Source organism: Silurus aristotelis (assembly GCF_946808225.1).
Source record: "Silurus aristotelis genome assembly, chromosome: 12".
Taxonomy (NCBI): Eukaryota; Metazoa; Chordata; class Actinopteri; order Siluriformes; family Siluridae; genus Silurus; species Silurus aristotelis.
In genome coordinates this window covers 26,981,177-27,008,853 of record NC_139585.1, presented here as the reverse complement: position 1 = coordinate 27,008,853, position 27,677 = coordinate 26,981,177, and the positions used below count along the sequence as shown (strand labels likewise).

Here is a 27,677-nt window from a genome sequence, read left to right as displayed (position 1 = left end):
AAACAGAGGAAACTTAAACATCTTACATTTACATCTACAGTATTTAGCCGAGGCCCTTATCCAGAGTGGCATACAAAAGTGCTTAAGAGTCTCTATCATTGACTAAATCAACACTGGTTTTCTAGATTTAGAACAAACTTAAGGTACCATCAGCCTACAACTCTGTTGAGAAGATTATTATTTTATATATTTTTTTCTAAAACAAAGACAAAGCTAACTGGGAAAAGTGCTAGTTTAAGTGTTTCAGGAAGAGGTATGTCTTCACGAGAAGATAAGAGGGAGGCAGCGCAACAGTAGGGTGATGTGGAAGAACTTGGGAAGGTTGAACATGAGTCGCACAGCTGCATTTTGGATCAATTACATTGAACGAATAGCGTTTAGAGGTAGACCTGCCAGCAGAGAGTTGCAGTAGTCCAGTCTTGAAATAACAAGAGACTGAACAAGCACAAATCCTTCTGATGTTGTAGAGAAGGAACCGACATACAGTAAATGATTCACATTAGCAAAATGTGGAGAAAAGAACATTTGATTGTCCATGGTTACCCCAAGGTTGCAAGCAGTGGCTTAAGGGGAGAACAGAGAGTTGTGAGTTGCTGAGCTCCAATGTACTACAATAAATCTATGAAAATTTCAGTAGCAATCTTCTCACAGCCTGAAAAACAGCAGCAGTAAGATAAAAGATCCCCAATGACTCCCAAATGCTGTTTCCTCTGACTAGACACTCAAGGACACTGGAGCTCTGAACAGCACTTCCGTTACACCTAAATGGCTCTCTGGTGAGGTGGGATGGGAGTCTGGGTCAAGTCCTAAAAAAGAGCTACAGTAGGTTAACTATTTGTAGTGGATTTATTCATGTCATATCAATTCAATTCAATTCAATTCATTTTTATTTGTATAGCGCTTTTAACAATGAACATTGTCTCAAAGCAGCTTTACACAGATATCATTTCCACATGTATCAGTAAATACATTTTGATGTACATTATTGACAAGAATGTAACATTTCAGCCCATCTGAAGAATATTCATTTTATTATTCAACATGGATCAGCTTAAAGGAGGAAAATTTTTGCATGGATTTGAACTTTTTGATATTAATAGGATGAAAAACTAAACATTTAAAATGTTCCTTAATTTCTTGAGATTAAGAGTCTGCTTAAATATTTATTTATGTATTTGTTTGTTTTTAAGTATCCACAGTCAACAATCCACCTGTTTGTCTCCAAGGTTATCAACTGCCTTATTAACATCAGGGCAGCGATTCTCTGAGATTATAACATTGTTTTTGGTTAGTTCAGGATATAGCTGCTGACTGGGATAAAACACAATAGTGAAGAAAAAAGTGGCTTACAAATGGTTTAATCCTCATATTAATCTGCAAAAGTTCCTGTCCTGTCCTTTTGATCAGTTTATACTTATATTTATTATATATATTATTTCTGTTTTTGCTTGGATAATATCAGCATTAAACACATTCATATAATAATAATAATAATAATAATAATAATAATAATAATAATAATAATAATAATAATAATAAAAAGAAGTAATAATTGCAGCTTTTCATATTACTGAAGTATTTCTGTCTTGAAAACATGAAATTGCAGTTTTACCTTCCAATGTCGAATAAATATGTTTTCACAGAAAGATTAGCCGAATCAACAATTCCTTTTTTTGGTTTGTTTGCACATCACACAAACTTCTGTGTAGGATGTTAATAAGGATTACATGTAGTGATAATCTTGGTAAAATATTACTCCAGTAAAAGTAAAAGTGCTCCCAGTTAATTTTTTATCCACTTATTAATAAAAGGGAGGACTGATTTCTCAAAATGTAGTTGATTAAGCAGTAAGATAGATTTTTAACTGGAGTGAAGTTAAAATAAGTCACTCCATATGGAAATACTTTAGTAAAGTACAGATATGTGAAAAAGCTACTTAAGTAACAAATTACATTTACTTACTTACTGTATAACGCTATAAATTATATGCAGAAGAAACTGTAAAATTATTTTATTTGCTGCCTGGAAAAGTTTAAACCTGCTGATACACCAATTAAATAATAATCACCTCCTGAAATCATATTGTGGAGCACTATGATATAATGCTGTACAATCTACAGACCCCCAGTACTAAATATACAGTATGTGGATTAAACTCTGACAGGTCTAGAGATGACAGTTTGGTGACAGTTTGAGTGTAAACTGGACTATATTAAAAAGTGAAACCTGAAGTTACCTGTAATTTTGTATAGTGGTTATTTATTTGGAGTTGTTAGAAGTGTGCAGTTATGAAGCTGTGCTGGTGTAACGGTTCTTCAGCTCACTCCTCATTCAGTCTGTATTTCACCGAATGCACTAAAGGCAGCACTTTTCTCATTATGTTTCCAGCTGGATAATTTTGAGCAGGCACGGTTTATTCAACAGCAATTATTCACAGTTGCTTTTTTACTGATGCAAGCTGTTATTTCGATCTTCGCACACCCGCACTAACAGGGTTTGTTTTTATGTCATTGGCTAACGCTCGCTCATGTCCTCTCGCTCATTAGTTAAGCAAATTCATGTTTACCACATAACATATCCATTCACTGGCCCTCCGTTTGATTTGAGATCAGTAGATCGATACGTCACGGCCCGCACCATGCATAGTTTTCCCTGTCGTAAATAAATTAATAAAATATCAAAAGATACAACAGAACACATTGACGTCTATTAGACTGAATGCAGAGCTATTAATCCGGCCGCTCATTGATCATTGAGCTGGAAAGCGAATGGACACACAGTCACAGCTCATGAAAAAAAAGCAGTCTCACTCATTTAGTTTGCTCTTAATTAGCAGCGGGGTGTCCTCAGCCCTGGAACACTAGCTGCAACTGGAGCGTGAGAGGCTTTAAAAAGAAGAAGAAAGAAAAGAAGAGGGGGAGAAGAACCTCTGCCACTTGGCTTCGTATAAGTTATTTAAAATGGGTTCTGTAATGTTCCAGTGGTTTTGTTCTTCCTTTACTGCTTAAAAAGCTGGCGGACTGTGCGGAAGTATAGTGCAGATTTTCGTTTCTGCTGCAGGAGAACATACACAAACATATACACATATGGCCTCGTTTATTAAACTGCAGTTAGATTTAGGAAGAAAATTCTGTATCATTTGAGAGGTTGTTTAAATGAACATAGAAGTAAACTCATTCACCAACATGAACATCTACTGATCAGTTTTAGATCATATAACTGAGTTACTGCAAATGTTAAAAGAGATTACATTCTCAAAATAATTTGAAAGGGGGTCTAGTGCTATTTCATGCATTCTGAGTATTTTACCAAGAGTGGGATTCTTATGCTAAACATGGCCAAAGTTTAAAAAAAGGTTTGTTTTTTTGTACCAAATACATTCCTTCTGGATTCGTAAAAGTTTTGGAATGTTTTTTTTTTATTTATTTTAAGAATTGGCTCATCATGATGTCATGAAGGGCGGAATTCCTTATATGGGCACTTCTCCTGAAAACAGCAACCAGAGCGAGAGTCAGAGCCACACCCACCATCGTGCTTCATTTGGTTGGTTGTCGGCAGCGCTGTACAGGACACGCTAGAGAAAAATGTCTTCAAATAACCTCGTTCTTACTATATATACAGGTCTTGTTGTAGTCGTTGCTGCTGTTGTTCTTGATGTTCACGACGCTGAATCAGAATCTGGATGAAATAGGTACAGCTTGGTCTCATTGTTAAAGTTTTTGGCCCTGTTTTATTTTAGCGATGTCACAGACGATCGATACACAAAAGCTAAGCATGCTTGCAACTCTTTAGCTGTATCTTTCTTTTAAAAATCTGATCAAAATAAAGTCTCTTCAGAGAGATGGAGAATGCAATACTACTTTATAGATACGCAAGTGTAGCATGAGATTGGCTGAAACTGTGTGTTATGACATGTAACCGCCTATCAGCCAGTTGTGTGGCAGCAGTACAATGAAAAAAATTGTTCACAAACAAGTTGTAAGCCTCAGAAAATGCAACCAACACCACCATAGGGAAAAGTGTGATCTCTTTCACCTGATCTACGGGAGTGTTTCACAAACTACTGTTTTGCTGAATGTTAGACACATGGCGCTTTTCCACCTTCCACTTCAGGATGCCCCACAAGTGCCCAAAATTTGTTCAGGTCTGGAGACAAACTTGGCCACTCCTTCACCTTTATCTTCCTCAGCAAGGCAGTTAAGGTGTGTTTAAGGTCCTCTTGAGGTGTGTTTGGGGTCGTTATTATCAGTGTTGGGCAAAGTTACTTTTAAAAGTAATGCATTACAATATTATATATATATTGAGTTACTCCCCAAAAAAGTAACTAATTACGTTACTTAGTTACTTTTTATGGAAAGTAATGCGTTATATTACTTTTGCGTTACTTTTGCGTTACTTGTATCTCTTTCACACCTTACAGGTGTAACAGGTGTAATATAGAAAATTGCCATTAAGAAATCAGTTATATTAGGGCAAAAGACATGTCTTAAACATTTAAAATGTTTAATAACTTCTTAGAGAACAATAAGATGATCGACTAAATTTTGACCACAAGGCTAAACACTTTCCAGTCACACTTCTGTACACTGCTTTGCAATCTTCCTACGCCGTCAGGAATGTAACTATCATTTGTGTATATAAGTTTAAGGGTGTGTCTCTAAAGCACTCTAAATCTCTAAAGCAACGCTGCACTCATGCATCTGTTTTTGAAGGCATTTTCTGCACCTGACGCACAGCTCGAGGACTCAATGTCTTTGATGGACCCTTGTGAGGTCTGTTCTGAGTGGAATCCATCTGTATGACCCTGGCCACTGTACTGTAACTCAATTTTACGGTGTTTCAGATCTACTTATAGCCTTGGCATCTTTGTGGAGAGCAACAATATTAATTCTCAAATCCTCAGAGAGTCTTTACCATGAGTTGAACAAAATGTTGAACATCCAGTGGTCAGTATGAGAGAATTGTACTCAAAGCACCACATTTTAACTGCTCTAAAACAAGATACACAAATTTGTATGGTCCTGTCAAGCAGAGATAAACATGAACATGATGAATAGGACATGTGGCTTTGCATGGTTAAGTGGCATGCAGCTTACTTTTGTTGCAAGTATTTTGGCAATAATCCTGTATGTTAGACAGTAAATCTGTACTGCTATACAGACTACACACTGACTACTCTAACATATATTCAAGTTTCATCTCTATAGTATTGCCCCTTAAGAAGACATACCAAAATGGTTGCTGAAATGTGAGGGGTGTACTCACTTTTGTGAGATACTGTATATATATTTGGCCATGCGTGGACAAGCGCCAGTTCATGAGTGGAGGGCGAAGCTGGAGGCTCTCAATTTCAGTGATACCAAAAACACAGAAACAAGTAAATGCTTTAACAACGAGACAACTGAACTCAGTTAACCGCTGGCAAGTGTAATTAATCTCACAATGTGGAATATGCGTTTATCCCGGCAGTGTCCCAATATATTCCACAAAAATGAAAATGGCACGAAAAATCTATTAAATAGAAATAAATCCAAAATGAATTAAATTAATTATTTTCGTCAAAATTCTTTAAACGATACCCCATAATGAGAACATGAAAGAAGTCTGTTTGCTTGTCTTAGCAAATTAATAAAAATAAAAACGTATGTGCGAAAGTACTGTGAATCCTGTACAGATGCACTGTGCGTGTGTGTATGTATATATATATATATATATATATATATATATATATATATATATATATATATATATATATATATAAAATATTTGTGTATATTTTAGTTTTTTTTGTATATCATATAGTGATTTTTTTTTAAAACACAAAAAAGATAATGCAGGCTGTCAGAGATTTTCTGCAAAAACAGACATAAATAAAATAAAATAAAATTAAATAAAATAAAATAAAATAAAATAAATCTGTCAGTGTCCGAAAATAATCTGGCCGAAATAATCAGCAAATTCATGTTTTTGATGTAGATTGTTATTACACACTTTTTCACAAATGTTTATTATTTGTTTTTATTTATAATCTTTCTTTAAAGCAATTATTAAAATTTCTGTACAGTGCTGTATTTAATACACAATGACAGTTTAATGTATTTTATTCTTTTCAGCCTCTTACACTCAGCATGATTTCCTCATAAATATATGAAAAGTTTGTCTAGAAAAACCCTCAGTTCTCAATGCAGCTGTTGTCAATAGTTACAGCAAAACGTTAGTGAATTCCTTATGATAGAGAAGTCAATGCAAAAGTTTTCCTATAAAATCTTCTTTTCTTCATCCGCTAGTTTATGAAGAGCAGAAGGAAGCTGCATTCAGTCTGTCCACACCAGCAGCATGATGGCACAGATTTACACCAATCATCTTTAAGCATAATTCTTATTGACGTCAGCTGCTAATGGTGTTATTATGATGAACTGTTTGGCATGAGAAAGAGGAGGCAGAAGAATGCAGCTGGGATCGCAGCAGTCAGCGCAGAGGGAAATTTGGGCAGTTTTTTTTCTAAACCTTCCAAAAAAAAAGTAGTATTTCAGGCTCTAATGCCAGGCTCAGCACTCTCAGTGTTTCCTGCTTGATTTTCTGTGAGCTCTTTTTCCAAGAACTCCATGATGCAGAGAACACAGACTAAATACGTGTGACTTTTTACAGTATCCATGTTCAACGCGATTTATTGACCAACCTGACGAAACACAAGGCTGTTAAAGGAGAATTCGAGGAAGTTCAGCCGCTCGAATAGCACACAGCCCTGAAACATCAGAGGTGACATGAAGCTGCGATGCACTTGGTAGTTCTTCTGGTTTGCTGGTTTGGTGTGTTAGTATTTTGTTTGCTTGCTGAAGGAAAATTTTAATTTTAATTTTATAATTTTACTTCAGGGTTTTGTTTTTACAGGGGAGAAGTACAAGATTTAATGTCTAGATTAGAACTAGGGTATACATTTTATAGTACAGCAGTGTTCATTATGATTGCATTACTGGAGTGGTGTAAGCTGTTTAAATATTCAGATGTTCAGAAAAAAATCAGAATTTGTTTTAAAATTTACCAAACTAAAATGCTGGCCTTGTTTTGTGTTTCAAATAATTTGTTCAAAATATTTATATATTTAAAATTCGCTTCATTTGTAGTCATTTTTTGTTATGTGGGTTTATGGGACTTTTGAACCACCATCAGTGCAGAATCCATTAGTGGCTTCATCTAACATTGTAGATTCACTCCGAGAAGTTCACATTAATCACTATGTGCTTTTCAATAGCAACAAGACAGAGACAAAGGAAATGGGAGTCCCATACATGTCCCCTTTTTACAGTATATTTCCATGCACATCTTAAGACCCTTGTTGCAGTTACTATAGAGAAAACTGTGTGTGGGAATTGTGTATCTGTGTCATGTATTTACCGATAATAAAGCAGATAGTATTCATTGATGCCAAATTTATGTTGTATTTCTAATTTGGACGCTTTTCTTTTCCAGTTCGCCATTTATAAACTCATTTATAAAAACCACAAATTCATTTAAATCACACAGAAAATTCTCCATGTAGGTCATTATGAATTAGATTACATTAGCTGTCTTTCTTGGTAAGGAACGGGAAATGTATGTTACTATGGTTACTGTTTGAACACTTTCCAGTCAATTGGAATCAAGTATTCAGACAGACCATTTAAAAAATAAAGCTATTGAATTCTACTCTAATCAGATAGATAGATAGATAGATAGATAGATAGATAGATAGATAGATAGATAGATAGATAGATAGATAGATAGATAGATAGATAGATAGATAGATTTAAATAAAATTTACAAAATCCAGCAGTATCCACAAACTTAGGCAATAAGGCATGCAATAAATAATAAACATTTTTAAGGTAATAAACGTAACAAAAAAAACAGTGTTTTAAAAAGTCTTGTGCAAACCGGACTGTTAAGGTGCAAAGTGTATTGTACATAGCGTACAGTGCATAGTGTACAGCGGCACTGGAATCTGTGTGTATTTGTGTACAAATATGTAAAAAAGCTATATATATATATATATATATATATATATATATATATATATATATATGGCGAGTTAACCAAGGTTGAGATAAGTGGGTTCGACTGTATATATACAGTGAGGAAAATAGGTATTTGAAAACCCTGCTATTTTGTAAGTTCTCCGACTTAGAAATCATGGAGGAAAATCACAATGTATGATTTTTTTACTATTTATTTGTATGATACAGCTGCAAATAAGTATTTGAACACCTGAGAAAGTCAATGTTAATATTTGGTACAGTAGCCTTTTTTTGCAATTACAGAGGTCAAACGTTTCCTGTAGTTTTTCACCTGGTTTGCACACACTGCAAGAGGGATTTTGGCCCACTCCTCCACACAGATCTTCTCTAGATCAGTCAGGTTTCTGGCCTGTCACTAAGAAACATGAAGTTTGAGCTCCCTCCAAAGATTCTCTATTGGGTTTAGGTCTGGAGACTGGCTAGGCCACGCCAGAACCTTGATATGCTTCTTACAGAGCCACTCCTTGGTTATCCTGGCTGTGTGCGGGGTCATTGTCATGTTGGAAGACCCAGCCTCGACCCATCTTCAATGCTCTAACTGAGGGAAGGAGGTTGTTCCCCAAAATCTCGCAATACGTCGCCCCGGTCATCCTCTCCTTAACCTGTGCAGTCAGGGCGACTGCACAGGTTAAGGAGAGGATGACCGGGGCGACGATAACCGGTTGATGACCGGTGACCGGTGACCGGACGATGACCGGATGACCGGACGATGACCGGTGTTCTTGGGATGAGTCAGGGCGTCCCATGTGCAGAAAAACACCCCCAAAGCATGATTCTACCACCCCCATGCTTCACAGTAGGGATGGTGTTCTTGGGATGGTACTCATCATTCTTCTTCCTCCAAACACGTTTAGTGGAATTATGACCCAAATGTTCTATTTTGGTCTCATCTGACCACATGACTTTCTCCCATGACTGCTCTTGATCATCCAAATGGTCATTGGCAAACTTAAGATGTGCCTGGACATGTGCTGGTTTAAGCAGGGGAACCTTCCGTGCCATGCATGATTTCAAACCATGACGTCTTAGTGTATTACCAACAGTAACCTTGGAAACGGTGGTCCCAGCTCTTTTTAAGTCATTGAGAAGCTCCTCCCGTGTAGTTCTGGGCTGATTTCTCACCTTCCTTAGGATCATTGAGACCCCACGAGGTGAGATCTTGCATGGAGCCCCAGTCCGAGGGAGATTGACAGTCATGTTTAGCTTCTTCCATTTTCTAATGATTGCTCCAACAGTGGACCTTTTTTCACCAAGCTGCTTGGCAATTTCCCCGTAGCCCTTTCCAGCCTTGTGGAGGTGTACAATTTTGTTTCTAGTGTCTTTGGACAGCTTTTTGGTCTTGGCTATGTTAGTAGTTGGATTCTTACTGATTGTATGGGGTGGACAGGTGTCTTTATGCAGCTAACGACCTCTAGCAGGTGCATCTAATTTAGGATAATAAATGTAGTGGAGGTGCACATTTTAAAGGCAGACTAACAGGTCTTTGAGGGTCAAAATTCTAGCTGATAGACAGGTGTTCAAATACTTATTTGCAGCTGTATCATACAAATAAATAGTTTAAAAATCATATATTGTGATTTCTGGATTTTTTTTTTAGATTATGTCTCTCACAGTGGACATGCACCTACAATGACAATTTCAGACCCCTCCATGATTTCTAAGTGGGAGAACTTGCAAAATAGCAGGGTGTTCAAATACTTATTTTCCTCACTGTATATATATATATATATATATATATATATATATATATATATATATATATATATATATATATACACTATATATGTGATGCATTGTTTTTAACATATTTGCATTGGTAAGCACTCATTTATTTACATCTAATTATTAGTAGACACGCTATACATGTACTATTTAGAATGTGACCAATAATTTGTGAGCAATATTTGATATGTAGATTGACTGAGTATATATATATTTATATATATACATCATACGAGTGTAGGCAGAACTGAAATTTGAATAATTTATCTTAATCTCATGGAGTCAAAAAATAGTCCCAGCAGAATTATGGGAATTCTAAAAAAACACTAAGCTTTATCTACTGAAAACACACATTGCCAAGCCTCAACACGCTTGCCTGCTTCGTGGCAAAACTTCACTGGCAGTAGACTAAGACACTAAACCTCTGATAAACATTCCTGAACATCTAGAACCAACAGTGATTTAAGAAACCAAGAGCTTCAACATCATGGGATTGTCAATCAGTGGGAAAATTTAAAACTATACATTTTGGAAAAAGTAAACTGCTTTTTAAAGGAAGGACTTGTCATTCTGAAACGGATTCTAAATTATTTGCAGAAATTCTCTCTTTAGAGTAAAAAATAAAAGCTACATGTCCTACACCTGGATGTAGGTCTGTGTTTGTGTGTTCTGTTTCATTGTTTAGTCCAAACTCCTGCTTAATTCTCAGTCTTCCTTTTAAATAAAAGCAGAATCAGGCAATTTAGCAGTGAATACGTTAGCAGCTTTACCGTATCATGCTAGAAAAGCAGCTAAGTTGCAAACTAGCTAGCTAAATTTCAGTACGGAAAGTTATATAATGCTTCCCTGAATGTGTATGAATATTCTGATTAGGTTTTTAAAGAGGCTGAACCTAGCTATTACTGAAGACCACACTAAAAATGGCCTGCTTTAGCTTGGTGTTTATAAACACAAGTAGCAATTGCAGAGCGGTTTGCACTGAAGGCATCCTTTAAATTTTACAAAGATTGTGTTTAAATTTGCATATTTAATGGTTTTTTACGATGCCCTGGCGACGAGTCATTTGTGCTTGAGATTCTGATGTGTCGGCAATCCAGTGTTTCGCAGGAATTTGTTTCGTCTCGGTTCACAGAAAAACCCTCGGGATAGTGTGATGTGAAATGTTTTTGATGATGTTGATGGTTATTTATTATTAATTTTTTTTTTTTTTATTCAGTATAATTCAGTTCAATTCAATTTAATTTGTAGAATGATTTTAACAATGGAAATGGTCTCAATTCAGCTTATAAAGTTATATAAAAGAATGTATATGTTTAGTACCTGTACGTTTGTACCTTATAATTGTTAGTTTATTCCTACATACAGCCTATTATGATAATGCTTTAAATAAAAATGTGAAAAGAAAGAAGCTTTTTTTAATGATTACTTTCTGTGATCTGTGACCAACAAAGGAGCATCTCGGCAGCAGGGATTTAAATGTTTAACAATGTGTGGGAGATTCTGTAAAGGTATATTCTGCTCTGATTTAATTCTTAACATACACATGATTTGACTATCATTCAACTACAGGCAAGACTTGACAAATATATATTTTATACATTATATTATAATCCATTTGACTCTTGAGTCTGGGTGGATATGCATTTATATATATATATATATATATATATATATAGATACAGTGTAATCTAAGCATGTCTCGGTAATTGATGGTATTCTGGCAGTCATTTCATTTAAACTCAATCTCTTCCCATCACTATCTCAAAACCTTAATCGCTGAGGTACCACTGCATCCCTAAAATGGAAACTGAAATAGAGAAAATAAATAATCACACAAAATGGCAAACAGAGAAACCAGCAGCCGTGGCATACAGACTGGGGCGGAAAAAGCTGTTAGGGTTTTAGAGCCATACGAAAGCTAAATGTGGAATTATTTTTGGACAAAATAAAAACAGTTTGCATATTAGCTCTTAGGGACTTTAGTTGAGTCATTGTTGACCCCCATGCTGTCCTTTCTGTGTATCATAAGCAGGCTGAAATGCAAATTTCACCCACCCACCCTTCCCAAACACACACACACACACACACACACACACACACACACACACACACACACACACACACACACACACACACACACACACACACACATTCCAGGAGGTGCAGTAGGCCTGGGTCACTTGTCTACAGCTAATTTTCCGCTTGTGATCCAGGTCAATAACTTTCTCTCATTATCCTTCCTACTGTCATTGTTCCATCATTACTGACCCACCCACTCCAGTCTTCCCAGCATCCCATGCTGTCATCTAATTGTACCCCCAGTGAAATGCACTGGCAGACCTATGGACACCTGTTTTAAATTTTTCGCTTCACATGCTGCAGACTGATGGTGATTGCTATTGATGATTTGCTGCTATTTATATTGCAGGCTGTGTCTGTAACGTGGCAAACCTACTGGCATGGCTCGTCTAAGGTCTGTCTTAATCCCGCTGCAGAAAATTACCCACTATGACTGTGCACTCTGCGCAGAAGGATTACATTACTACAGCTAGATTACTATTTAGAGTTAAGTAGTTTGGACTTGTCTTGCCATGTCTCTTGTTCATCCTTGTTCTGATTCCTGCAGCTTCTTTAATTCACATAACATTATTATTTACTGGAAATATAGGAAATTAACTTTTTTTTATTACATACTTTATCCTCAGTTCTTATGTCATAGCTATTAACTATTTCTCCAAAAATACCAAAAAAAACAGTCACCTGCTACTTTCTCTCGGTTAGTGAAAATAATTTTTTTTTCCGCCTCTGTTTTCTCCTGTCTTTTTGGTGTATTTGGCAGGAAAAGCCCAGGGAACCACACCCTCGCACCTCATCGGTGCTGACGTCTGTCTCCTTCATAGGTACACACTAATAGTTTGATTGAGTCTTGTTACTATACTATTATTGTGTGGAAAATTGATGAAATTAGAGCTGGTGCAGAGACAGATGCAGCCTTTTAGAGGAAATGCTTGAGTTTGGGGAAAAAAGTGAGGGAATAATCCAGAGAGAATACTGTATGATTAATACGATTAACAGACAGCTCTGTCTGATCTGTGATTTTTAAAAAGTAAACTATAATTCTGCACGAGGAAGCATCTGCAGAGTTTAATATCTCTTTCATTCTGTTTTTTTTTCCAGTGAAATGACATTTGACAAATAAATTTGTTACAATGATGATTTATGACACATCATGTAATTAGCAACTAGTAAAAAACAAATTGGCTAATGAACTAACTGGCATCTGATGCTTTGCTAATAAGATCACTAATTATTAAACAGTATTTCAAACAGATTTCCTATTTCCTGTTGCTTAATTTCAAAAGCCAGATTAATCATGGCACAGTGCATTTAATGAAGTCAGACAGCACACTAGGATTGGGACATAATTTACAAATACAGCACTGTATATTTAAATTCTAATTGTATTTGTCACATACACATTCATACAGAGTACGACACTTAGTGAAGTGCTTTTTACGACTGTCCGACATGTAAAAAAAAAAAAAATAGAAAAAAAATATAAGGATTAAAAAAAATCTATTAAATTAAGTTTAAAGTATAAATATATTAAAAGTATAAGTATAACTAAAAAGTATGAAAAAAAAGTTAAGAATAATATAATATAAATGTATATACACAGTATACGAGTGTTGGGTGAGTGTTGTATACAGTGTTTCACTGTATATACTCTCCTACTCCACCTCTACACTATCGACCAAAGGTTAGCAGTGCTAGCATCTGGTAGTTAACAGCCAGGACCCTACATTCTTACAGATATGAGAGAGCGACAAAAATAGCCTGGAAAATAGCCTGAACAATTTTGCAGTTCTGAAGGTGGAAATAGTTCAAAGAAACTACAGGACGGAGGAAGACAGACGTCTTGCTTTTATAATCATACCTGTAAGAGAACGTCTCTGTGATGGTGATGTAAATTCCAACCCATTTTTTTAGAGATATTGTTTTTATATTTATTCTTATAAGTTATTTCAGTCATTAATTAATTTGATGGATCATCTGAATGATGCGACTTAGAAAGCATGAAGATGGATTAGGACTGCGTCGCTACACACAGGTTTGCACTCATGGTTCCATCAATGTTCAGCTCAACTAAATAAACTTTATTTTTAAGTTTTTTTGATCAAAAAGTTCTAGAAAGAATGTATTTAAAATCACGATCCAATTTCACTCAGATGAGAACGAGTTCCCTTCTGAGTCTGGTTCCTCTTGAGGTTTCCTATTCGGGAAGGTTATTTTATTGTTTATTTGTTAATTAGGCATTTAACATGTAAATACTGAATTAAATAATTTATCATTTCTAATAAATGTAACATTCTAATAAATACAAAATAGAATTGTAATAAAAATAATGAAAAGAAATCTCTCTACATGATCACTAGAACTTCTGTATTCCATCGTCCCTAATTTCAGTTGCTGAACCATGTTTGTGCATGCAGCTAATTCACTGATGTGATATTGTTGGTTAAACCATTTCGAAACTTGATTAGTGTTTTTCTGTGCATTGTGTGTTAAAAAAAAGAGGCATTGATATAGGAGGGTATGGGAGTTTATCTTGTTTTTTTTGTTTTTTTTTATGGACCTCCCAAGAGTCATTACTACAAACAGTACTCTTTTGTAAACTCTCCCTTTATGTTCGTTTTTTTTCCATGTAAAGGTAAGTCCGAATTGAGGAACTGCTCGAGCTATATAGCAAAGTGGAAAAGGAAAGATTGAAACAAGCGGGAGGGAAGACGGAGAGCTGGTGATTAAGAAATGGTTGGGAATTGTAACTGCTGAGAGCCTTGGCTTGGAAATGAGGTGTAGACGCCAACAGTAAACAAAGCATCCTGGCAAAACAATTTGGTGCATTACAAAGGGAACAGGAGTGATGAAAATGGCAGCTCAGACGCCACAAGAGAGAGGGCTTTGACAGGAGTGGGTGTAGGGGAGGATGCTGCTGATGAGAATCACTTGCGCCTGCGGTGGAGTTCTGGACATAGTTTTTTTTTCCACTTCACTCCTACATGTCTCTCTCACTCTTTCTTTCTCTCTCTCTCTCTCTCTCTCTCTCTCTCTCTCTCTCTCTCTCTCTCTCTCTCTCTCTCTCTCTGTGTTTCTCTTCATTCTTTCAGTTTCATTAGAATGATGTGCAGACACATGATGACTGAAGGGTCAGATGAGTTTCATAGCTCCTGCCATTTAAATTATGTAACATAGACATGATAGGCCAGAATGAGTGTGTCTGTGTGTGTGTGTGTTTGTGCGTGTGTGTGCTGGTGATTGTGTGTTCAGACCGTGATGTAAGCTGTATTGGTACAAAACAGGCATGGTAAACCATTAAGCTGCCAATCAGCGTCCATCAAGCATCACTTTGTGGCCAAATAAAATGGTGCTCTGTGCGAGTATGGGTGTGTTTGTGGTTTTGTGTAATTTTTGTGGCCTTATTTCGTGTGATTGAAAAATAAGGGCTTATTTCTCTCTCAAGCTTACACACATTACCATACGCAGGCACATTATCTTATACAAACCAGCTGGTTATAAAAAAAAAGAGCAGCTCTGGTAGCTGTGCTGGTGATGTTTTCACTCAAAAGATGTGTATTAAGTGTTTCGGAAGGAGTCTCCAGTGTCAGTGCTTTATGACAGGAAAAAGCAAAGAGGAAGACATTAGGAAGACTGTGGATTCTTGGTAACAAGGAAAGATTCAAGGTAATGACTTTATCTTTGTGGGAATGTGAGCAATAAGAGGAACAATCTTGTTTCTTAATGTTTTATACGTTTAAAGCAGTGAGTGAATGTGAGTGGCTGTAAGTTCAGGTCTGGAGATCACTAGAAACTCATCCTCATCTTCAAGACACATTAAACCAGGCACTGTAACCTTCGTCCTATTAAATGTTTATTTACACTTTAATTTAAACATTTTCCCCTGGACTGGGGGGGAACCAAAAGCATAGCCTGAAGCAAAGCCCTTGCTTTTCCATCAGTAGAAATGAAGGCCAGTCAGATCAGCAAAATAACACTGAGAGAAACTTCTTGTCAGGATCCTTCGGGCTTTCGGAGCGCTCTTCTGGTTCAGCAGCCATTTTGACTTTTTTCCCCATGCCACCAAAAGATCACCAAAAAAAAACACTCACTCTTGGCCAGATTATCTCAAGGCTCCTCACGTCCCTGAGAGTTTTCTCGCCATTCTGCCTGCCCTGCTTCAGTTCCTGACCCCTGTCTCTGATCCCTGTTGTGCCCTGCTTTCCCTGTTACATGTTTGGATTCCACACTGGTTTTTTTTTGCTCAGCCCAGTTTGCATGCCTTGGAACCTGTCTGCCGATATTAAGCCATTGGACTGTTTTTCTAGCTCTGTATTTGTTCTGCCCTGCATTGCCCTATTTGCTGGTTTTGAATATATGGATTGTATTTTCAGACTGTGATTTTGCACTGCACCTCACTGCTTAGTTTGCCAGTGGTCAGTATTTTTGGAATGTATTTGATTCCGGCTTTTGTCTACTCTCCATTACTGCTTACATGTGTGGATTTTTTCCTGGACACTGTTATTAAAGAAATTTGTTATATTTCTGTCTGTCATGTATTTTAAGACCTTCGAACTCAAAATGATCTAGAGTGATCAAGGAGTTTGGCAGGTTGTTTATTGGTTCTCTGAAATGCATTAACACTGACCATCATGGCTGAGATTCAATTTAATTCAGTTCAATTTATATTTTTTGTTGCGCTTTTCACAATAGACATTGTCTCAAAGCAGCTTTTTATAATGTAAGAATTATAGAACAAAATTTACTTTTATTTAACTTGATGTGTATTTATCCCCAATGAGCAGCCTGGGATGACTGTGGCATGGAAAAATTTACTTAGATGGTATGAGGAAGAAACTTTGAGAGGAACCAGACTAAAAAGGGAAATCCATTCTTATTTTAATTGACACTCAATGTCAATCTTTCGTCTTATACAGTACGTTGGCGTTGTGGAACCAGGAGCTCCATGCCAAAGCCTTTAAATGTTCAATGATGGATAAACAGCAGATGTAAAATGTTATTTTGAGTATTAATTAAGATGTTGTGGAGCTGGTACATTTCTAGATGCCTCGGGATTGTCACAGGATTGACATCTTATTTTTGAAGGTAAAAATATTAATGAAATGGCTCACAGTCTCTGGATGCCACAGTATGGGTAGAGAAAGAGGATTAGTGCAGAGGAATTAGCAAAGTTGCTGTTCTTAATATTAGCTATCACAAGATGATCATGTATTTTGGACAATTTAAAGGCTACCCTATGTTCCCTCAGAGCAACTCAATTCCCTAAGCTGTGTATTCTTTCACAAATTAAAACGAATCATTAGAAACATATGAACCGATATGAAAAAGGGAAAATGGGAGACTTGCTCAATTTGAGTGACTTTTACTTGCACCTCAGATGTGTTCCAGATGTGCATCTACTAGGCAAAGCCTGAGCATGTGTTTATTGATCAAAGAGTTTAGGCCTTTCTCTGTCTGTGTTTGTACATACACACGTGTGCCTGTTCACACACATTTGTTTGGTTGAAAACGAAAAAAGATTTTTGTCCTCAACAGACAGTCGTAGAGGAGTAGCGGGATTGTGGTCGGAGGTGAATTATTGACGCAGCTTTCCAAAAAAAACCCCTTCTGGCCCTAGAACTCAATCCACTCATTTGCATGCTGAGAATGGGGTTTGTCCACACCCACCCACACACCCACCCACCCACCCACCCACCCACCCACACACACACACACACACACACACACACACACACACACACACACACAAAGCGTTCCGCAGGGAGAGTTTCATCAGTCTGCAGTCATCAGAGCCTCTGTTTTTTTGGGTGAGTAAGCAGACGACTGTGAGATCCTGAGATCAGGTTGCGTAATCACACGCAACATTCTGCCTCGTGGCTCCAAAGCTTGGGTGCAAGTTACAGTTGTGTCATGAGATGGATTCCATTAATGGAAACACAACATTTGTTTCAGGAAGATTTATACAAGTACTCCCTTTTACACTTTGTCATATATTCAGTCTGCTCTGTTCCACTGTAAATAGTGTTGATGGAGCTGTGATTTTGCTCAGCCGTGCAGCTGCATCGCTCCAATTGGCTGAAAAGTCCAACTTCATCAGAAGTCCAACTTTCTTCTTTTGGTTTGTTTTATAAGTTTGCCTTGGTTTCTCCAGTGACTTCCACCTCGCTATCCTGACTTTCCAGTTCTTATAAAACATGATGCTATTTTAGATGAATTGCTTTGTATTTCTTGTGAATTCAGACTTTTGCATCAAGGCTTAGTAAAAATGCCACATTTAATGACCCCACTATGTCGATTAATTTAAATCACTGTGGACCTAAACATCCATATTTTAAAGTTATGTAAAGTTATGGCTGCACTGCTTATATGTATTTGGGCATGTTGTAGTTAGTGTGTGTGTGTGTGTGTGTGTGTGTGTGTGTGTGTGTGTGTGTGTGTGTGTGTGAAATGCATGTGGTTGGCTTGCACCAATGGAGATAATCCCCTTGCGTCCCGTTTCCAGATGTGTGGAATGGTTACTAATTGTGTAAGACTCCCTGGGAGACACTCGTTCCTCCCCTACTGCTTCCTCCATCCTTCTCTCCTCCGCTGAACATGAGCAGAGAATCACTCTTGCTGTCCACTTCTCCCATGGACACTTGCATAGCTCTGAAGTTTTAAAGCTGGAATTCGTGCATTTATTCAATCATGTTCCAAATCTCTAGTAAAATAACTTTGTTTGCATTATAAACCAAGTTAAAGTGCACTATCATGAAAATTCGAATTAAATTCTAATTAAAATTCACAGCACACTTTACCTTTATCTATTTTGCAAGTTCTTGTAGAATCACACAACACTTTGTTAAGGACTATGACTATTAGTACACTGTCATGTTTAAGAATCATCACGTCTTATTTTATCAACACTGCATTGCAACACGCTTTGATATCCAAAATTTCCTCACATTTTAGCATCAGAGCATGTATTTCCTCAATGCTGAATAAATTTAGTACAAATATGATATTAAATATTAAGAGGAGTATTAAAGCTTTGGTTTTAAGTTGTTAGGTGAAGTAAGTTTCGGGTCGTACATTTCACCCTTAAGCTTTCAGTGGTGTCCTATCTGAATCAATCCAACTCTTAATACCATCATTATGATGCCACTGCTACAGAAACCATCAATATTATAGCGAAAGCAGTAGAACAGAGCGCTGCATCACAGACAGGAATCTCATACATTGGGAATGAATGTAATCACTAAAGCAAGAAACCCAATAAACACAATTCAACACGTCTTCTTTCACTGTAGCCACATCAACTGCATACATCATCTCTAGCAGAAGCATTGATATTAGCCATTTATAAAATTATCCTGGGTTTTCCTGGGGATTTGAAATGGAGGCAAATTGTGTGTTTTTGTGCAAATTCTACAGGAAAAAAATACAACATTTATAAATGGTTCATAAAAAAGCAAAACATCTGATTTAAACTGTTCTATCCAACCTTTCCTCAGAATGTCCTGCTTTTCTTGAAAGGTCTGTCTTGCAAATGTCCTTGTAATTGTATCTGTAGTCAGCAGTCATGGAATGAAAAAACAGCTACTAAATCCACACAAATATATTTAAGCTAGTGCAGTTTGCTACAGATGGAGGTTGAGCTCTGACTAGTGCGCTCTCTGACCATCCAGTAAAAAGATGTCAAAATGCCAACATTACTGTACACCTGCTTGGGTTCCTTGGAGTTGCAACTCCAATCTGTTTGAAAAAAGCAACAGCTTCAATCAGCATGCATTGTGAGCTACAGCATGCCGACAGTGTTCATTCAGAAGGCTCAATTCTGTTGACCCTGCCAATGTGTAAATTGACGGATAAGTGTATTCTGGGATCCTCTTTGTGTAGTTCATCCTTTGTGCAAGGACGCTAATAATAATGTGATAAAGTTAAAGTTGCACACGCAGCCTATATTCTTTAGATTTTCTGCATTTCAGGCACGTGCATACACATACATGCACAAACCTCTTCCACCTCTTCTTTCCTTCTTCCTTTCAAAATGTTGATGTTTTATGGCATGAAACTTAACTAATGGCTGTATATACATGGGAAACTGAATCAGTGTCGAATCACACCTGCCATTGCTATTGTTCTGATTTAAACCAGTTGGAGTTGTCACTAGGACATGACTGATTTGTGTAGATGTGAAAATATATTTTATTTTAAGTGTTGCTTGCAGCGCTGTTGTTGAAATCACGGCTCTGTGTCATGCATAAAAACGAATGGTCACGTTGTGGCTTACTAGCGTGTACCTTGGGTTAGTGCTCTCCACCACCATCTAAATATAAAACCTAGAATAAGCAAAGTAAGTGCTTGCTTAAATAAAATTGCTTCATGGTAGATTTAGTTTATCAGCAAATTGCTTTCGTGACAAGAATTTCCGTAGAAGATTCTGTAGAAGATTTTCTGCAAAATATTTCACATAACACAAAGCACACAAAAAGTATAAAATGTTGGCACATGCATTACTCACACATTTTATTATTCTAAATCAGTTTTTCATTTGTTGGTGCTTCAGGTGGTGATATTATTTTGCATGGCATAACCACTGTAAAGCACCAGGAACTTTGCTTGCTGTATGTTAATTATAATCCAATAGAAAATAGAAATATTTAGATAAATATTAGTAGCCAATATTTCCAGGTAAATACTAGTGGCTTATGGTGTTCAAAACATTTTATTTACAAAGCTGAACTTGCTACATATAAAATATATCCAGTTTAATATTACAGTCATTGGGTATATTTTTTTGTATACAGTAGTGCTTTTAGCAATGGACCCAAATTTTCCCAAAGCAGTTTTACAGAGGTAAAGACGGCATGCTTGACAGACATATCTTCATGAATGAGTGCTCATTAACTAAAACTTAACCCCAGCAAAACAGAAATACTGATCATCCCAGGTGATTCACCTCCAGGTCAAGATCTCTAAAAAACTCTTCATGACTTTCTGCTCTCCCCTTCAGCCACTGCTCGTAAACTTAGGGTAACTATGGACAATGAACTCTCCTTTTTCTCACATGTCGCTAATGTGGCTCGTTCCTGTCGATTTCTTCTCTACAACATCCGAAGGATTTGACAATTTCTGTCCACACAGGCTGCTCAGGTGCTTGTTCAGTCTCTTGTAATTCCAAGACTCGACTACTGCAACTCTCTGCTGGCAGGTCTTCCCCTGAACGGTATTCGTCCACTGCAAATGATCCAAAACGCAGCTGCATGACTTGTGTTCAATCAGCACAAGTTCTCCCACACCAGCCCACTGCTGCGCTCCCTTTACTGGCTTCCAGTAGCTGCACGTATCAGATTCAAAACACTGATGCTTGCCTACAAGGCCAATAATGGACCAGGGCCATCTTACCTTAGAGACCTAATCACATCTCGCACTGCACCACGCTGTCTGAGATCCTCCAGCACTGCTCGACTCGTACCACCTTCTCTCAGAATGAGAGGTAAATATATTCAAGGCTCTTCTCTGTTCTGGCACTGAGGTGGTGGAATGAACTTCCCCTAGATGTCCGTAGAGCAGAGTCCCTGACTATCTTCAAGCGATGATTAAAAACCTTCCTCTTCCCTAAACACTTAAATAAGCACTTTCCAAGTTTGCTTTGTAGAATTCAAGAGTTATATTTATATTAAGTTTGTAATCTTGTGTACCAGTGTAGATTTATTCGTTGCTAGAAACTCAAAGCACTTTTGTACGTCGCTCTGGATAAGGGCGTCTGCTAAACGCCGCAAATGTAAATGTAAATGTTATTCGGTTAGAATGTTTATGTTTACTGCCTATAAGTTTGTTTTTCTATGCATGCATAGAAACTAATGGTCACGTTGTGGCTTAAAAGTGAGTACAGAGGTTAGCACTCTCCACTTATCTAAATATAAAACCTATAATAAGCATTTGTGTTCATTATATCTGCTTATCATTTGCAGTAGGCGTGCTTCGTGTGTGTACGTCACCAGGCAATGGCATGCAGGGGAAGTACACATTAGTTACCTAGAAAAAAAATCTTGTTAAATTTTAACATCATTTTCCTCATTTCCTCCTCAGTCCTCAGCCAAAAAAACTTAATAAAAATGTATGTATTAGAAATGCTGCATGTCTGTATACAGTCTTGCAGCTTCAAGGCAAACAGAAGTTTATATTAGCAGACTTGTTTTAATGCAGTACATTTCCATTTTATTACATTTACGACGTTCGGAAGATGACCTTATCCAGAGTGACTTACATTTATCTCATTCATACAGCTGAGCAGCACTGGGGTTAAGGAAAGGCAATGAAATGTAAATGTTCTGAATTAGAACAAGCCTGCTGATATAAACGTCTTATTTGCTTTGAAGCTGCAAGACGGCATACAGATTTCTAGCATTTCTAAAGACGTTTCGTGTGCATGTGTGTGTGTGTGTGTACATAAAAAAAAAAAAAAATAATAATATATATATATATATATATATATATATATATATATATATATATATATATATATATATATATATATATATATATATATATTTACTATTTAAACCTTAAAAAAAGACTGCATTTCTTTCAAACTGTTCTATTGGTCATATCTCAAGCTTTAAAGTGAGGACTGAGGAGAAAATTGGGTAAAGAACATACCAGCCCATACACATACCTTGGATTTGATGTGGAGGCCCAGGAGTCGCTGCTTCGTGTGACTGGGATTTGAACTCATGACCTTCGGAATCAAAAATCACCTGCTATTAAAAATATATTACAAATATTAAAAACTAGACTGTTTTCTGACATTTCACCACAATCAATTAAACTATAAATGGATTTATATTTATATGACAAGACATTTTATTCTTTGCCATAAATAAAACAATTTCATCATGGGGAAGATGTGAGGAATAATACACACTTCAGGATTTGCCATTATTGGAAATGAATAAAACTTCAGGATGGAAGTATAGTACATCACACCACTGGCAGTCAGCATGCACATTATATCATTTCTTCCATATCATCCATGTCTGCTACTTTAAGACGTTTATCTGGAATTTTTTTTTTGTAGAAATCACAATAATAAATGCCCAAAACACATAGGTATTTCCTGTTTATTTACCACTTTTTTGGTTGGAGAATTTCACCATGTGTGCTTAGAAAATGGTGACAGTTTGTCAGGTGAGATTAAACACAGATGCTCACCTTTCCCCAAATACCAACATAGTTACTCTTCCTCTCCAAGACAAGATTAGAACTTAAAATAACTTAAGGGATGTGTTTTGGTGGTGCGGTTTTCCAAGAGAGATGGACGGACTGTTCCATAATCATTCAGAATCTTTCACTAAAGCTAATAGCAAAAAAGGTTTCAGCTGCTTGTTAGGGCTTAGTGAGAATAACATGTGGGATGCGACATTTTCACCTCTAGTTTATATTCTTCTTGATTAAGCTATTATTCAAAGATGCATTAACGCTCTATTACATGTATCAGTAGGTGAACAACAAGGTGCATATGAGTCTAATTATGTTCCATATCATCTTGCTTTAAATTCCTTATTTTCATCAGTATCTTCTAATACAAGGTGGTATGAAACAGATTTGAGACTAATGGTGCTAACTGGTGTTAATTGACCACGTGTGTTACCACATCTGCGATTTCATCATGGACAGCAATTTAGAACAAATTTACTCATGATTAATCGCAACGTACCTGCACAATTTTGGTCTGTTTTAAATGTGCCTTAAATTAATCCTTTTCAATGTTTTAATACTCTAATCAACATGAGCACAGACAAATATTGATGCTTGAAGCAAATGTATGTTTATTATTAGTGAAACCAAACTCAACATAGAGCATGAAGACTGAATATTCTTGTAAATGTTTTAAAGTAATTATGGTGTTGTTTTAAATTACGTAAATAATCAGGACACCAAACGGAACCTTTCTATGTTTTCACATGGACGGTTAATGAGGTGATACCATAGCTTTATATACATATATTTAATATATTGTGAAGAGAAATGACAGAGACGTAAGAAAGCACCCCCTGATTGCTTTATTTGACAAAAGCACAGCGTTTTGTTGTTATTATGTGTGTACAAATAAAAGATAGTTTACAGATTCTAATGATGTATTGCTTTTTTTTTTATCAAAAAAGTCAGTAATTTAAGTTTGTTTCAGCGTTATGAGGAAAAAACGCCACAATCGACCCCAGATTGCCGGATTTGTGCATCATGGCGGATTTTTTGTGTTGATTTGAGACTTGGGGCATCTGTAAAACAAATGTTTACTGATTATAAATTATTTATCGGTGAAGTTTTATTTTTATATCTGAGTATAGAAAGGACGTCGTGAATAAACGTGTGTTGCATTGAAGGTTTTAATTTCGCCTCTTTTATATTTATTTATTTAAAATTATATACAGTATGAATATAAAAATATTTAGATTTTTTTTTAATTGTCAAACAGAAAACTAGTTTACAACTGTGGTTTGTGAGAGCGAGGAAATGATACAACAGTGGTAGATTGAAAAAGCAGCGCAATGACAGGAAATCGGCTGATGGGCTGAAAATGGCGCAATGAGAAGAAAAGATTACATTTCATTAAATAGATTAAAACTAAAGTAACAGGCCTGTTTTAAAATGTGAGAAGTAGAAAGTACAGAAATTTGTTTAAAAATGTAGAGTAAAAGTCAAAAGTTTTTAAATAAAAAAAGTTAAGTACTAAATCCAGACAAATCTACTTAAATACAGTAACAAAGTGTTTGTACTTTGTTACTCACCACCTCTGTTGCTACAGTAGGTGAATATGACGTCACTAAGGAGACCGAGGCGTGTCCTGAAACTCACATAGAATACAGATTAACATGGCAGAGGTAGACTAAGGCCTGTTGTGAAAGGGCCATGCGTTAGGAGTCAGAAGGCAATTAAGTAAATTGATGATTTGCTGTCTGTCTGAACCAAATAAATAAAAGCGAACTACCTGTACCATATTAAATCGCATAACATCATATTTTTCCCATTGCATTTAATTGCTTTGTGTTGAATCGATTCAAAATCATATCTCAGTGCATCATAATAGAGGGGAATTGTATTGCATGGCATCGGTAGCTGCTCCATATATATCTTTATTATATTGTATTGTGGACTGTGAACTAGAAGTGATTGAAAATCTGTCAGTCAGAAATTGTCCACATTGTCCATATGGAACTGTACAGCATTGCTTGTATATTAGGTGGGTGTATAACATAAACTGATCTTTATGTGTGCATGCTCCTTTTAAACAACACATGGCTCCAGAGCGGCAGTTAGCGCTTTGCTAAGAGTGTGTTCAGCTGCTCGGGGACACAGCATGTGCAGCCATGAGCAAAGATGTGGTGGTTTCAGGTGTCATTGAAGGAACCATGTGTTAGCCTTCAGCATAGCTGTCATGTGACAGGGGAGAGCTGGCTCTGGGAGAAAATGGGATAAAAAAAAAAATTGTTATGTAAAATTTGGGTCAGAACTAAACTGAGAAGATCTCCTGAAGCCCTGAACTCTGTGACTTTGTGTAAAGTGATGAATGGATGTATTTACAGGACTTTAGTGAAGCAGCATAAGGACAGAAACATGGCACGATTAAAAACTGGGAAATGGATAAGACGTTTGAAAAAATGCCAAAAAAGTGGGAATGAGGTGGAGTGCAAAAAGGTTTTAGCAGAAAAAAATGAGCGCAGGAGCCAGCGAAAGAAGGAAAGCCGACTCTTGTTTCCTTGCACAGACATGCTAATCCATTCTTTCATCTTTAGCGTCGCTGCTGTCTCGTTGCTGATAGAGGCGTCGCCTGGGCAACGTCGAAAATAAGGCCGACTAGCCATGATGTCATATGTTGGATGGCTTAGCAAGTTTGCACCCACTGTGGGGAAAAAACGAGCAAAACGTATAAAGTAAAAGAGCAAGAGAGAGAAGATGAGAACTGTGAGAGTGAAGATTGCAGTATAGTAATGGCAGAAGGACGACTGTATCTTCTTCTTTATCATACTTGTAAACTGAACTCAATACACCGGTAAAGGTTGCACTTAGCATGATAAAAGTGGAACCTGATGCTATGCAGCCTCAGCCAGAGCAAGAGTGTCGTTTATACTGTAGAGCATGTGGTGCACATCGGTGCATCTGCATAACAGTTTTTGCACTGCAAAGGCCTGTTAGTGAAAGGACCATGCATTAGAAGAGAACTGATGATTTGCTGTCAGTCTGAACCAAAGAAATAAAAGTGAACTATCTGTACAATATTAAATTGCAGAGCATCATATTTTTTCCATTGTATTGTATCAAAATACATTGTGTTGAATAAAATGAAAATCATATCGAATCGCATCGGTAGCTGCTTCATATGTATGTTTAATGTATCATATCGTTGGCTATGCTTCAAGATGCGAATCGCATCAGATCCACATCCCTAATGCATGTAATAGATTTGAGTTTTGAGATTTGATTGAATTTGTACTTTATCACGATTTCACCACTAGATCACATTAAATGTTAATGTTTGGGATAAAACTGAATTTTATATGTGTATAAGTTGTACTTATCCTCTTTTCTTTTCTTTTTACAGGAGAATAAATTGGATTGATGTACAGAAAAACATCTCTGATTGCATTTACCTTGGTCACATGGGCATCACCTCCGATGAGATTCTTTCTGTCATGAACGACATTTTACTGGACACACACAAATGCACTGGACAGTTTTATTCGCTGGAAAGATGAAGCTGTCTAGAGAGTGTTTCCTGTCACCACCTTTCAGACTGGTTAAACACATAACATTGATGGCAGAGGTTTGGAATGTCGCACTGTTGCGTCTTCGTAATGGTGACGGTGGGATAAGCGGCACACTCTCACTCTGTCTCTCTCACACACCCACACTCTCTCTCCACACCTTCTCTCCATCTGGCTTCTGTTTATTTGCCTTGATCTGGGCAGTCATGTCTTCTCAAACATGTGGTGCTTGACTACAAAGGTCCAGATGGCTATACGGGTGCAGGAGCTCCATAATATACTTCCATGTACTGATGATGTCATGTTATCGGATGAACTGTAGGACAAATATTACTATATTGTGCCCCTTCAGGAGCTAAAATATATATTAGTAATAAATATACCCTGGCAGTGAGGCCTTCTCTGGAGACGGAGGGAGAAGTAAAGCTCTTACTGTGGTTGCTGGGAGACTCCTGTTGAGGAATCTTGGTCTATTCTTTTATCCTTAAGTTTTTGAAAGCCTTTGTAATCCCTGGTTTGTGCACATGAACGTCTGGGTTCAGAACTTTTTCAATAAAATGTATCATGTGATTGCGACAGTAATTGCACTAAAGTCATGATCTTGTTGATGGGTTTATGTATCGTCAAACCTGTACCTCACAGCTCAGAACATAGATCAGGTGCAGCTTTTTGTGCAGTTTCACACCTCACTTCACACAATTATTCATTCATATAAGAGACTAAAATATGTTTTTTAGATCCTGGTTGGGATGTTTTATATGTTCTATTGTGAATAAAATATAGGTTTATGAGATTTACAAAGCATTGCATTCTGTTTTTATTTAGAATTGGGGTTATACATGTGTGAAACCTCATGCGTGGCAGTCTGTAGGTTATCCAGACAGACTGTTGCGGAAGAGAAATAACAGACAAATGAATTTCTTATAGTCTTCTGTTAAATCTTTTTCTTTGGATTCATACTCACCCCATCTCCAATCCTAAAAACCCAGTATATTTTTTAGTAGGTGTGTTTCAGTGAGCTTCAAGTGTTTGGGGAAGTTGATATGAGTTGTACTGTAGTTGAGCAACATTTTTCATC

General features: G+C 36.9%; 1 long non-coding RNA gene across 1 annotated transcript in view; it reads left to right on the top strand.

Annotated features, from left to right (window-relative positions):
* LOC310734797 overlaps positions 1-27,400 on the top strand; it is a 74,944-nt gene extending 47,544 nt beyond the window's left edge. The window contains exon 2 of the long non-coding RNA XR_014536139.1: positions 26,437-27,400. This is a non-coding gene — a long non-coding RNA (uncharacterized lncRNA). The remainder of the gene's footprint in view (positions 1-26,436) is intronic.
* The last annotated feature ends 277 nt before the right edge of the window (positions 27,401-27,677 follow it).